This window comes from Rhinatrema bivittatum, chromosome 8 (assembly GCF_901001135.1).
Source record: "Rhinatrema bivittatum chromosome 8, aRhiBiv1.1, whole genome shotgun sequence".
Taxonomy (NCBI): Eukaryota; Metazoa; Chordata; class Amphibia; order Gymnophiona; family Rhinatrematidae; genus Rhinatrema; species Rhinatrema bivittatum.
In genome coordinates, this window is record NC_042622.1 from 141,267,854 (window position 1) to 141,280,877 (window position 13,024).

At 43.3% G+C, this 13,024-nt stretch overlaps 1 protein-coding gene across 4 annotated transcripts in view; it reads right to left on the bottom strand.

The window, feature by feature from the left end:
• Positions 1-13,024, bottom strand: part of FKBP15 (FKBP prolyl isomerase 15) — a 191,840-nt gene that overhangs the window by 52,224 nt on the left and 126,592 nt on the right. The gene's annotated exons all lie outside the window — the stretch shown is intronic.

Consider the following 13,024-nt stretch of genomic DNA (forward strand, 5'->3'; position numbering starts at 1 on the left):
GGCAAAACTCTGGCAACAATATAGTCTTCATTTTACCATAATCAGACAGTGTACCAATCAGTGTGCCTTGTTTGTATGGAATGTTACATAAGGATAATGTAAATCGGACCTAAGAGGCCACATTTCATCATAGGCATAGAAGGGAAATACTTTTGTACCTAAATATAGTCATGTAAAGCTTTGATACTAGCCTTATGCCCACTTATGGGTAACCCCGTGGCTACTTGAAGGGTCCTGCCAAGCATTGCTTAGGCCCACCTGCACCTGTAATCCTACACTGGCAGTCTCCCACCCACCAACTGGCCTCTGAGCAAGTACCCTTCCTGCAAGCTATTCCCCGGTAAACCTGGCTCTTTAGCCAAGCTTTTCCAGGACCATGATCATCATTTTTTCCCCTCCAACCAGCAAGAGCATATCTTCTTCACAAACCCCCATTTTCCATACCACTACCTACTTCGGTATCTAATCTCTTGCTGCAGGACACTTGAGACTTTCTCACTTATACGTTATAATTTTTATGCTCAATAAGACCTGTCAACTTAATTGTTTAAGTCTTTTTCTTTTCTTTCCTTTATCTTTTGGTCATCAATGTTACAACATTATTGTTAAATTTTGAACTTATGTACCCTGTTCCAAGTTTCATAACCTTGTTCTATGTAATGCCTTTTGGCAATTTTCATGTTCTGTTTCAATGTAAACCGATGTGATCTTTATTTCATATAGGAACACCGGTATATAAAAATCTCAAAATAAATAAATAAATAGAGTCCAAGACTGCACACAACCCAGGAATCATACAGTTCCTAGGGGTGCACCCACAGACCAAATACAAAGAAATACTGGTATCTTCCATCAGACTCAGGACAGAGCTAACAAACTAACGAGTTTAACAGCAGGAACAGTGAATGGAAAAAAAAAAAGATTCAATTTGCAAACAGTAAATGGTAAAATATCAAGGATTTACCAAATATTAACTAAATACTTTTCACTATATTTATCCAGCACCTGGTGAAATTAGGAAAAGGGCTGTCCAACTGAACTGGAAACTGGGCACACAGATCTGATCTGTTTGTACTCTCAGCCAAGAGTAAAGAGTTCTAGTAACTTCAGGGCCACTGTTGAGCTATGTCTGAAGGCCAATCAGGATACAAAGCATTATTATTTATGAAAATTTTGCCAAAGCTGGTCTCAAGACAGACTACAATACATTTAAATGAACAGAGGCAAAAGAACAGCTTACAGTCAAATCAGAATTTTTAATTAATGAAGCATTGGGATCCAGTGTAGAAGTCCCATTTATGAATAGTTTCAAGACCCAGTTGTGTCCCTATTGTTTATAACAGTCCTTTGTAGAAGATTTAGGAAACTGGGTCTAAGATGCCTTAGTTTTTTTATTCTGAACTTAAGATAGCATGGCTCCAGGCACAGGATTAATGGAGAAATTATTTACCTGATAATTTTGTTTTCCTTAGTGTAGACAGATGGACTTAGGACCATGGGTATAGTGTACTCCTGATAGCAGTTGGCGACTGATCAGATTTCAATCTGATGTCAGCCCTAGTACATATATCTCTGCAGGAAGTGCAGCTCTTTTAGTATTCTCCTCGAAAAGCAATTGTGGCTATATGTGTGGCTGAATAACTTTATAACTTGGTTAACTTTATAACTTGAACTAGTTGAATTGGTTATAGCTGGAGACCGCACAGTGCCCTCAACCAAGAAATGTCAACACCTGGTAGGATGGGTGTCCTAATTGGAGGGAAAGCTTGGCTTACCCATGAATAACTCGCTCTCGGGGATGTCGCCCGAAAATTCCATGAATGACTACAGCCGTGGGTGGGATGCTGAGTCCATCTGTCTACATTAAGGAAAACGAAATTATCAGGTAAGTAATTTCTCCATTTCCTAGCGTGTAGCAGATGGACTCAGGACCAATGGGATGTATAAAATCTAATCCCGAACCGGGTGGGAGGCTGCCCGAGGCCCACTTAGTACTACCCCTTGCAAGTGCTGTGTCCTCTCGAACTTGAACATCCAGGTGGTAGAACCTGGAGAAGGTGTGGATGGAGGACCATGTTGCCGCCCGACATATCTCAGCGGGTGACAGCATCTTGGTTTCCGCCCAGGACACTGCCTGGTCTCTAGTGGAATGGACCTTGACTTGCAAAGGTGGGCGGCTTGCCTGCTTCTACATAGGCCGCCTTGATAACTTCTTTGATCCAGCGGGCTATGTTGCCCGCGAGGCAGCTTCCCCCTTGCTTCTCCCGCTGTGAAGGATGAACAGATACTCTGACTTTCGTACGGATTTCCGACCTTTCCAGGTATCGGACCAGGAGTCTGCAGACGTTGAGGTGGCGCAGGCGGCGAGATTCTTCCGAATCCTTATTCTCATCTGGCGATGGTAGCGAGATGGTTTGGTTGAGATGGAAGTGAGAAACCACTTTGGGGAGGAAGGACGGGACCGTGCATAATGGATAGTTCCCCAGAGTGGGAGTCTGAGGAACGGCTTCCCGGTAGGACAGTGCTTGTGGTTCGGGATATGAAGGGCCGAAGAGACTGCCACCAGGAAGGCTGTTTTCAATGTTAATAGTTGGAAAGGACAGGCCATGGAAGAGGTCCTGAAAGAGGCTCCTGCTAAGAAGTCTAGGACCAGGTTGAGGTTCCATAGAGGCACCAGCCACTTTAGGGGTGGTCGGATCTGCTTGACTCCCTTCAGGAAGCGGGAGACATCCGGGTGAGAGGCTAGGCTACCGTCCTCACTCTTGGTTCCATAGCATGACAATGCAGCCACCTGTATCTTAATGGAGTTGAGAGACAATCCCTTCTGTAGACCGTTCTGTAGTAATTCCAAAATCGCGGAAATTTTGACTAAGCGTGGGATGATGTTGCGGTCCTCACACCAGGCTTCGAATACTCTCCAAATCCTTATTTATTTATTTATAGTTTTTTATATACCGCCGCTCATCATAGATATCACGTCGGTGTACAATGAACAGGAACTTACGCCGGAGCGTTATACATTTAACAGGATTAAATAAGCATTATACATTTAACAAAAGTAAGAATATATATATATTTGAATATAAAACAAGTAGAATCTTTTAAAACAGAACTATCATTTAGGATTAACTGAGCTGAGTTAAACAGCTGGAAAGTAAAGGGATTTTAGGAAATTAGGTATGGGGTTAGGGACAGGTTAGGAGGAGATGGAGTTATAAATTAGGGGTGATAAGACGAGGGGAGAAAAGCGCTTCAGGTGCAATTAGAGCAAATGTATGGAATGGAATTTACAGTAAGGGCATAAAAAAGGGGAAATTAGAGATAGTGTAGAGAAGGGTGGTGTTGGGTAAATAAGGCAGGGCATATAAAGGGGAAGAAAGACAAATATATTTCAGGTATAGGCCATGTGTAAATAACCATGTCTTGAGTTTTTGCTTGAAAGTTTTGGGAGATGGCTCAAGGCGCAGTTCAGTGGGCAAGGTATTCCATAACAATGGGCCAGCAAAGGAAAGCGCTCCGTGCTTTGGTGGAGGCATGGTTATATAGTTTGGGTGAGGGGGTCTGTAATGTGGCAGGTATTGATTTCTGGTAGGTTTAATAGAAGTTTGAAATTGCAGTGAATTATTAAACCATTTCATTTCAGGATTGTGGAGGGCTTTATGGATCAGTGTTAATGTCTTGGGGATGTGGGGATGGGTTAGGGATGTGGAGGGATGTGGAGAACTTGTGTGCTCGGAGCAGGGTTGTCAATTACTGCCCCTGAATTTCTGCTCTTCCTCAGGTGAGTCCTCTCAATGCCCAGGCCATAAGAGAATCGAGCTGGGTCCTCGTGGAGGATGGGCCGTTATTGGAGCAGATCCCTGTGGTGGCGTGGCTGGATAGCGGGAGAGGGCTCACCTGGCAGTAGCCTTCATATGTCCGCGTACCATGGCCCTTCCTGGCCAGTCCGGGGCCACCAGAAGTACTGGTCCCTTGTGGTGTTCTATCTTGTGGATGATTGTGCCCAATAGGGGCCACTGTGGGAAGGCATATAACAGAGTTTCCTGTGGCCAGGTCTGTACCAGGGCATAGATTCCCTGGGACTGAGGTTCCTGTCTGCGGCTGAAGAAGCTGGGGCACTTGGGCGTTGGACCGGTTTGCTGAGAGGTCCATGGTTGGTGTTCCCCAACGGCTTACTATCAACTGGAATGCTGTGGTCGACAGCCTCCATTCTCCTGAGTCTAGACTTTCTCTGCTGGAAGGTAATCTGCAGTGACATTGTCTTTCCCCGTGAATGTGGACTGCCGAGATTTCTCGAAGGTTCGCTTTCCCGCCCATGTCATTTAGGGGGTCTATTTCCAGAGACCTGTTAGCTTCTGGTTCCCCCCCGACGGTTGATGTAGGCCACTGTTGTGGCGTTGTCTGACATGACTGATTTGTTCTGAGTCTGTGACCGAACCGTAGGCAGGCTAGTCTGACTGCCCATGCTTCTAGGCGATTGATGTTCCATCCTGACTCTTCTTTGTTCCATTGCCCCTGGGCGGTTAGCTCCTGGCAGTGTGCTCCCCTTCCCCGTAGGCTGGCGTCTGTGGTGAGCAGGATCCAGGTCGGTGAGGACAGCCTCACTCCCTGGCTCAGATGGCCTTCTTGTAGCCACCATCGTAGTTGGGTCCGAAACTTTGTCTGGGAGCTGGAGACAAATGGTGTAGTTCTGGGACAGCGGGCTCCATCGTGACAGTAGAGTGCGCTGTAGGGATCTAATGTTGAGCTCTTGCTCATGGCACTACTTCCAGTGTGGATTGCCATGAGGCCAAGGACTTGGAGGTAGTCCCATGCTGTGGGACAAAGCTCACTCAACAGGGTTCGCAAACTGGGTCATCAGTTTTTGATCTCCTTGTCGGTGTCAGGATATCCTTGTCTTGTTTGGCGTCAAACTGAACTCCCAGATATTCTAGGGATTGGGAGGGCTACAAACAGCTCTTCTTTGTATTGGACCACCCACCCGAGGCTCTCCAGTAGAGTTTTGACTCTGTTGGTTCGCCTGGTGACTTTCCTCTGGGGATTTCGCCCTGATCAGCCAATCGTACCGATAAGGGTGTACGAGGATTCCTTCCTTCCTCAGTGTTGCTGGCCACTACCATCATGATTTTGGTGAACGTCTGGGGTGCTGTGGCTAACCCGAATGGTAACCCACAAGATAGAACTGGTAGTGATGTCCAGGATTGTGAAGCATAGAAAACGTTGATGCTCTTGATGGACCGGAAAGTGCAGGTAGGCTTCCGACAGATCCAGGGATGTAAGGAATTCTCCCGGTTGTATCGCCCTTAGACAGAGCATAGGGTTTCCGTGCGGGGAAGCGAGGAATCTTCAGGTGGCAGTTGACAGACTTGAGGTCCAGGATGGGCCAGAATGTCCCTTCTTTCTTGGGAACAATAAAATAGATGGAAGAGTGTTCAGTATTTATTTGTTGTGAGGGCACCGGTGTGTTTCAAAAGGGAAACTTTGATAAAATGGGGAAAATAGAAAAAAACTGAAAGGTGCAGCTGCAAAGGTTAAGTGTACAACAGGCGTGGACATTGTTTAAAAATACAATCTTAGAAGTGCAGTCCAGATGTATTCCATGCATTAAAAAGGTGGTGTGGGGGGAGGGGGGGAGGCAAAATGATTACCACGTGGTTAAAAGGTGAGGTGAAAGAGGCAATTTTAGCCAAAAAAAAAATCCTTCAAAAATTGGAAAGAAGGATCCATCTGAAGAAAATAGGAAAAAGCATAAGCATTGTCAAGTTAAGTAAGAACATAAGATCATGCCATACTGAGTCAGACCAAGGGTCCATCAAGCCAGCATCCTGTTTCCAACAGTGGCCAATCCAGGCCATAAGAACCTGGCAAGTACCCAAAAACTAAGTCTATTCCCATGTTACTGTTGCTAGTAATAGCATTGGCTATTTTTCTAAGTCAACTTCATTAATAGCAGATAATGGACTTCTCCTCCAAGAACTTATCCAATCCATTTTTAAAAACAGCTATACTAACTGCACTAATCGCATCTTCTGGCAACAAATTCCAGAGTCTAATTGTGCGTTGAGTGAAAAAGAACTTCTCTCCAATTAGTTTTAAATGTGCCACATGCCAACTTCATGGAGTGCCTCCTAGTCTTTCTATTATCTGAAAGAGTAAATAACTGATTCACATCTATCCATTCTGATTTTAAAAACCTCTATCATATCCCCCCTCAGCCGTCTCTTCTCCAAGCTGAAAAGTCCTAACCTCTTTAGCCTTTCCTCATAGGGGAAGCTGTTCAATTCCCTTATCATTTTGGTAGCCCTTCTCTGTACTCTTCTCCATTGCAATTATATCTTTGAGATGCGGCGACCAGAATTGTACACAGTATTCAAGGTGTGGTCTCACCATGGAGCGATACAAAGGCATTATGATATTTTCCGTTTTATTCACCATTCCCTTTCTAATAATTCCCAACATTGTTTGTTTTTTGACTGCCGCAGCACACTGAGCCAACAATTTCAATGTGTTATCCACTATGACTGCCTAGATCTCTTTCTTGGGTGGTAGCACCTAATATGGAACCTAACATTGTGTAACTATAGCATGGGTTGTTTTTTCCCTATATATATCACCTTGCACTTACCCCCATTAAATTTTATCTGCCATTTCGATGCCCAGTTTTCCAGTCTCACAAGGTCTTCCTGCAATTTATCACAATCTGCTTGTGATTTAACTACTCTGAACAATTTTGTATCATCTGCAAGTTTGATTACCTCACTTGTCGTATTTCTTTCCAGATCTGGTGTAAAACATTGATAAGGCAGGCTAAGAGAATTTGAAATGAAGTTTGCCGTAGAGGCAAAAACTCATAATTAAAAACTTTAAAAAAATATATCCAAAGCAAGAATCCTGTGAGGGAGTCAGTTGGACTGTTAGATGACCGAGAGGTTAAAGGGTCTCTTAGGAAAGGTAAGGCCATTGCAGAAAGACTAAATTAATTCTTTGTTTCTGTGTTTACTAATGAGGATGTTGGGAAGATACTGGTTCCAGAGATGGTTTTTCAAGGGTGATGAATCACATGAACTGAACCCAAATCACTGTGAACATGGAAGATGTAGTAGGCCAGATTGTCAAGCTAAAGAGTAGCAAATCACCTGGACCTGATGGTATGCACCCCAGGTTCTGAAGGAACTAAAAATGAAATTTCTGATCTATTAGTTAAAATTTGTTGCCTATCATTAAAATTATCCATTGTATCTGAAGAATGTAAAACCACAATATTTAAAAAGGACTCCAGGGGTGAGCCTGGGAAAACTATAGACCAGTGAGCCTGATTTCAGTGCCGGGAAAAATAGTGGATACTATTCTCAAGATCAAATCACAGCGCATATAGAAAGACATGGTTTAATGGACCACAGTCAGCATGGATTTACCCAAGGTAAGTCTTGCCTCACCAATCTGCTTCATTTTTTGAAGGGGTTAATAAACATATGAATAAAGGTGAGCCAGTAGGTGTAGTGTATTTGGATTTTGAGAATGCGTTTGACAAAGTCCCTCATGAGAGGCTTCTAAGGAAACTAAAAAGTCATGAGATAGGGAGGCAGCGTCCTTTCATGGATTACAAACTGGCTGAAAGACAGGAAACAGAGTAGGATTAAATGGGTCCATTTTGTCAGTGAACAGGGTAAAACAGTGGAGTGTATCAGGGATCCGTACTTGGACTGGTGCTTTTCAATATATTTTGACATATGATCTGGAAAGGAATACGACGAGTGAGATTATCAGATTTGCAGATAAAAGCTATTCAGAGTAGTTAAATCACAAGCGGATTGTGATTAAATTGCAGGAGGAGCTTGCAAGACTGGAAGATTGGGCATCCAATGGCATATAAAATTAATGTGGGACAAGTGCAAGGTTATGCATATAGGGAAAAATAATCCATGCTGTAGTTTTCACGATATTAGGTTCCATATTAGGAGCTACCACCCAAGAAAAAGATCTAGGCATCATAGTGGATAATACATTGAAATCATCAGCTCAGTGTGCTGCAGCAGTCAAAGCAAACCATGTTAGGAATTATTAGGAAGGGAATGGTGAATAAATGGAAAATGCCATAATGCCTCTGTATCGCTCCATGGTGAGACCGCATCTTGAGTCCTGTGTACAATTATGGTCACAGCATCTCAAAAAAAGATATAGTTGCGATGGAGAAGGTACAAAGAAGGGCGAACCAAAATGATAAAGGGGATGGAACAGCTCCCCTATGAGGAAGGCTAAAGAGATTAGGGCTGTTCAGCATGGAGAAGAGATGGCTAAGGGGGGATATTATAGAAGTCTTTAAAATTATGAGAGGTCTAGAACGGGTAAATGTGAATCTGTTATTTACACTTTCTGATAATAGGAGGACTAGGGGGCACTCCATGAAGTTAGCAAGTAGCACTTTTAAACTAATCAGAGAAATTATTTTTCCACTCAACGCACAATTAAGCTCTGGAATTTGTTGCCAGAGGATGTGATTAGTGCAGTTAGTGTAGCTGGTTTAAAAAGGTTTGGATAAGTTCATGGAATGAGAAGTCCATTAACTGCTGAGTGTTTGGTTACTTGCCAGGTACTTGTAGCCTGGTTTGGCCACGTTGGAAACAGGATGCTGGGCTTGACATGGACTCTTGGTCTGACTCAGTATGGCGACTTCTTATGTTCTTATGTCCAAACCTTTTTTAAACCCAACTATGCTAACTTCCTTAACCATATCCTCTGCAATTTCTTTTGTATATATCTACTTACTAACTTCATGGAGTGCCTTTATTTTTGAAAGAGTAAAAGGGATGTGCATTGTTTAAAATGAATGTCCACTCTGCGATGAATATGTCTAGTTCTTGATTCTTTGGCCCCCAAAACAAATGTGTCCCACAATGAAACGACATTGGTTTCATTTGTTTTGTTTTCCATAGAAATTCATTGGCTGCATTGTAAAGAATAAAGCTTTGCTTTTCTGAGACTCAGGCTGGTCATGCAGGAGTCTCCAGAGCAATCAGCCCTACTGCCTATGATTCATGTGTGAAGTCTGAGAATAACCAGAATATGTAAGGAAATCAGACTGACAAAGTAAAGGAACATATCAGAGTGAAGCATTTTTCTAAATCAGCAAGTCACTGCTCTGTTCTTATAGTATGTGCAGACTGTTTCAACCTGCATTTGATTCTTTGTTTCAAGAGAGAAACATTGCTTTCACTGTTGGGTGAGTTCTGTGGTGTTAAATTCTCCTCAGTGTTCTGAATCAACAGTGCTCTCTTGTTCAGTATCCAAAACATTCAATTCCAATCCTTTTGGCTGCATATTAATCTCCACAAGTTTGAAATCTATTTTTAAATTTAACATCTCACTGTCATTGCCACTGACCAAGAGGATGGCTTTGGCTGCTGGCTGCAGTGATTTAAACTTAAACTTGTTGGAGTGAACTAGCAGCAGTGCCGGCTAGCAGTAGTGGTACGCTAGCTAGCCGTGTACAGTGCCCAAATATAGAGTGGGGTGTTTTTAACTCTATCTTGGTCTGTGCACCAGTCTGTGCATCTACAAAGAAAGCAAGCAGTGCCAGTCACTAGTCAAGGTACAGCCAGCCACTTTGTGGATTAATTTTATTACTGCATTTACTAGTACATGGCTGTGCTACCTACTCGCGCACATCACTATTTGCTTTTTGTGTGTATGGATGAGTGTGTGTGCAGTATACTAATCAGCAGAACAAAATACTAAAATATTACTGTAGTGCATTCTCTCTGTTCAGCATTACCACACAGTGTGATCACTTTAGTGAGTCACATGCACATCCACTTCATTGAAAATAATAAAGACGAAACATCTTTTGTCCATCATTTAAATCCCAGTAAGCAGGCACAGATTGCTAATAAAATCCCATCATGTCAGGGGAAGATGCTAGAGGCCGTGGCAAGCCTGCAGTTGGTAGGGGATTCTTTTTTATAAGACGAGTCCCCTAACCGAAATAGAGAATTTTCAAATTCAAAGCGTCAGTAGGAGAGGCAGGCCAGTGAAGCTGCAAGAAATTGAAATTTGGAGAGGATATGCCAGCACCATCTGTGTGTCTGCTAGACCTGTTGTGTCAGAGGAGAGAGAGAGAGCAGGCACTAGCAGCTTGCAGGGTATCAAGGCCTTTGGAAGTAGAAGTGAAGTGGTAAATCTGTGTTTAGTGTAGCACAAGCTGCCAAAGCAGTTTTGTCATCCTCTTCTGAATCAAAGTTTGAGAATCTCCCTTTAAAGATTTCCTGAAGTAGAGATGGGGGAGAGGCATTAGCTGAAGACTTTTTGTATTAGGAGGATTAGTCAGTTATCGTGTTAACCTCCACTTCACTGACTGAGGAAGAGAGAGGCAAGAACTGATGTTGAAAATTTAGTTTTAGAGCTGTAGATTTATATATTGTCCCTCCCTTCCAGTCATTAGTTCAAATTGATCATGTTATGTTCACTAATGCCAAGTGGCCCCCACCACCGTTACCACGCTCACCAAATCCTACGTTCCACTAAGAATGAAATCCAAAATAGCTCCCTCTCTCGTTGGTTCCTGAACCAATTGCTCCAGAAAGCAGTCATTTATTCCATCTAGGAATTATGTCTCTAGCATGTCCTGTTGTTACATTACCCAGTCAATATTGGGGGTCACTGAAATATTTGTCTTGGACAAATTCTTGGAGGAAACATCAATAAACTTGTTAACCAAGTAGACAAGATATAGCATTGATACCAGCATGGATCTACTGTAATTTACTACTCAGGATCTTACCTGTGACCTAGATTGGCCAATGCTGGAAAGATACTAGGCTTGCTGGACCCTCTGACTGATCCAGTATGGCAAGTTATCTTCTTATCTAACTTTGGAACATCTCCACATGTACACAAAAGCCTGCAGACCCAGGCTGTACTGCAACAGAGAGCAACTGAAAAGGGGCAGGAAATGGCCCCAGGGATCTCCACATACCCATTCTGATGAGTGTGCCAGCAATAAACACAGACAGCTTTAGCCTGTGTGTACAGAGCAGAAAATAGCAATTGGCAATCGGATAGTAAGCCCCTGGTCTCTGTATCTCTATCACAATGCAATAGTAAAACTGAAAAAAAAAAGTGCAAAGCTCATTGCCCAAAGAATTTGCATCTGCAGCAGCCGTGATCTAGGAGATATCTATTCCCAGGCCCACAGCATTCTTGAAGCCTGGAGAAAAAAAGCAGACCAAAGATTTCAGTCCACTGCAAGATACTTAGCATGAAAGTTGTGAATTCTTTTCTTAGGGCAGATACTCAGGTGATATTTCCTTCCCAACTGCTGAAAATGATGGGAACAATCTAAGGCAAAAGAAGGGCTACTAAGGAGCACTACTGATGGAAATAGCATCCTTTTCTGCATAATACATTGTCCCATGCCAAGGAAGGAATTGAGGAAACCCCTAAGGCTGGGCAAACCTACCCCCAGGGGAAGCAGCTTTATTTTTAAATCCTGCATTCGTAATGCCAAGATAATTACAAGGCTGTAAATAATTCCCCTATTTTCTCCCAATTCCTCTTATGTCAAAGAAAAACCCTCCAGAAACCACAGAGCGGGCTCAGAGATGGAATCCTGCCTCCATAGAACCTTTTGTTTCAGCCGCATATGATGTATACACTCTGCAAGGTAGTAGTAAGCCATCCATGATTGCTTCTTTCCTGGTCATATTTTATGAAATTGTCCCTGTCACTAGGAAAAGGAGCTCCTTTCAAACTAACACAGGTTCTCAGTGGGGCTAGCTCCTAAACATGGCTGCAATTCCCACCTTCCAAACCAAGTCTCCCAATGGGAGCCTGAATGTGGCCAGTTCAGTCATGATGCTGTGCACTCCTGACATGGAAGCACTCAAAAGACTTTGTCGAATGGAGTATCCCTTTCAAGGATCAGATTAACTTTCGGAACATCCGCTGCACCTGTGCTTGCAAGGTCCTATAGGATGCGATATCCCATGCTCTGCAAACCACCACCATATCCTTCCCCCAAAACTCCTCACCAAAATCGAAGCACTAAAAATAGCTCCCTTCAGCTGGGAAGTGATGATCTGGCTCCCCCAAGTCTATCTGCTTCTCTCCATTCCTGCACTTTTTATTTTTGGTGTGCGTTTGTGCTGCTGCACTTCCCAGGGGATGTCACATGAGAGAAGTGAACAGAAGCAGGGAGGCAGTGGCAATGTGCAAGTCTGGCCCTTAGACTTTTTTTTTTAAACTTTAAGCATCCCAAGCATAGAAGCAATATCTTCTTCTTGCCAAAGGAAGTCAGCAGGAGAGGAGGGAAGAAATCATTCACCTGTTAGCCCCCTCTCCCAAATCTCCTCTGATGAAAGAGTCTCCATGCTGTCACCTTAGGAGCTAACATTATCCAACAGGGTCATGGTTCTGCTAAACTGACGGAGGGAGCCCCAGCTATCACCTCAGAAGCCATGCAAAGGCCAATATTCAATCTGGTCATGCTCCACAGAGAAAGAAGAACATTTCTTTTCATTTGAGGGAGCCTCCCACTAGCCTCTCTTCAAGATCATCCAGCCTAGCTAGGCCACAATCCACAAAATTGAATGCATATTCATAGTCTGCTGGAGACAGAATACTGACAGATTGATGTCAGCTTGAGTATATAAAGTTGATATCAGTGAGTCTGCTGATCTCTTTCCATCTGCTGATTGACATGCATAACCTATTTGTATGGACTGGCCTGACTGGATGAAGAGGAAAATCAAATTGTGGAATTTATTGGAGGATGTGGTCAAGGCATCTAGCATGGTAGGTTTAAAAAAGGGTTTGGACAAACTCCTGGAGGAAAAGTCCATATGAAACTATTAGCCAGGTGGTCTTGGGAAAAGCCATCTCTTACTTCTAGGAGTGAACAGCAAGGAATAGATCTACTCTTTGGGATCTGCCAGGTACATCCTAATGCCCCGAGTAGCCAGTGTTGGAGACTGGATGCTGGGCTTAATGGGCTTTTGGTCTGATCCAGCATGGCATATCTTACGTTATT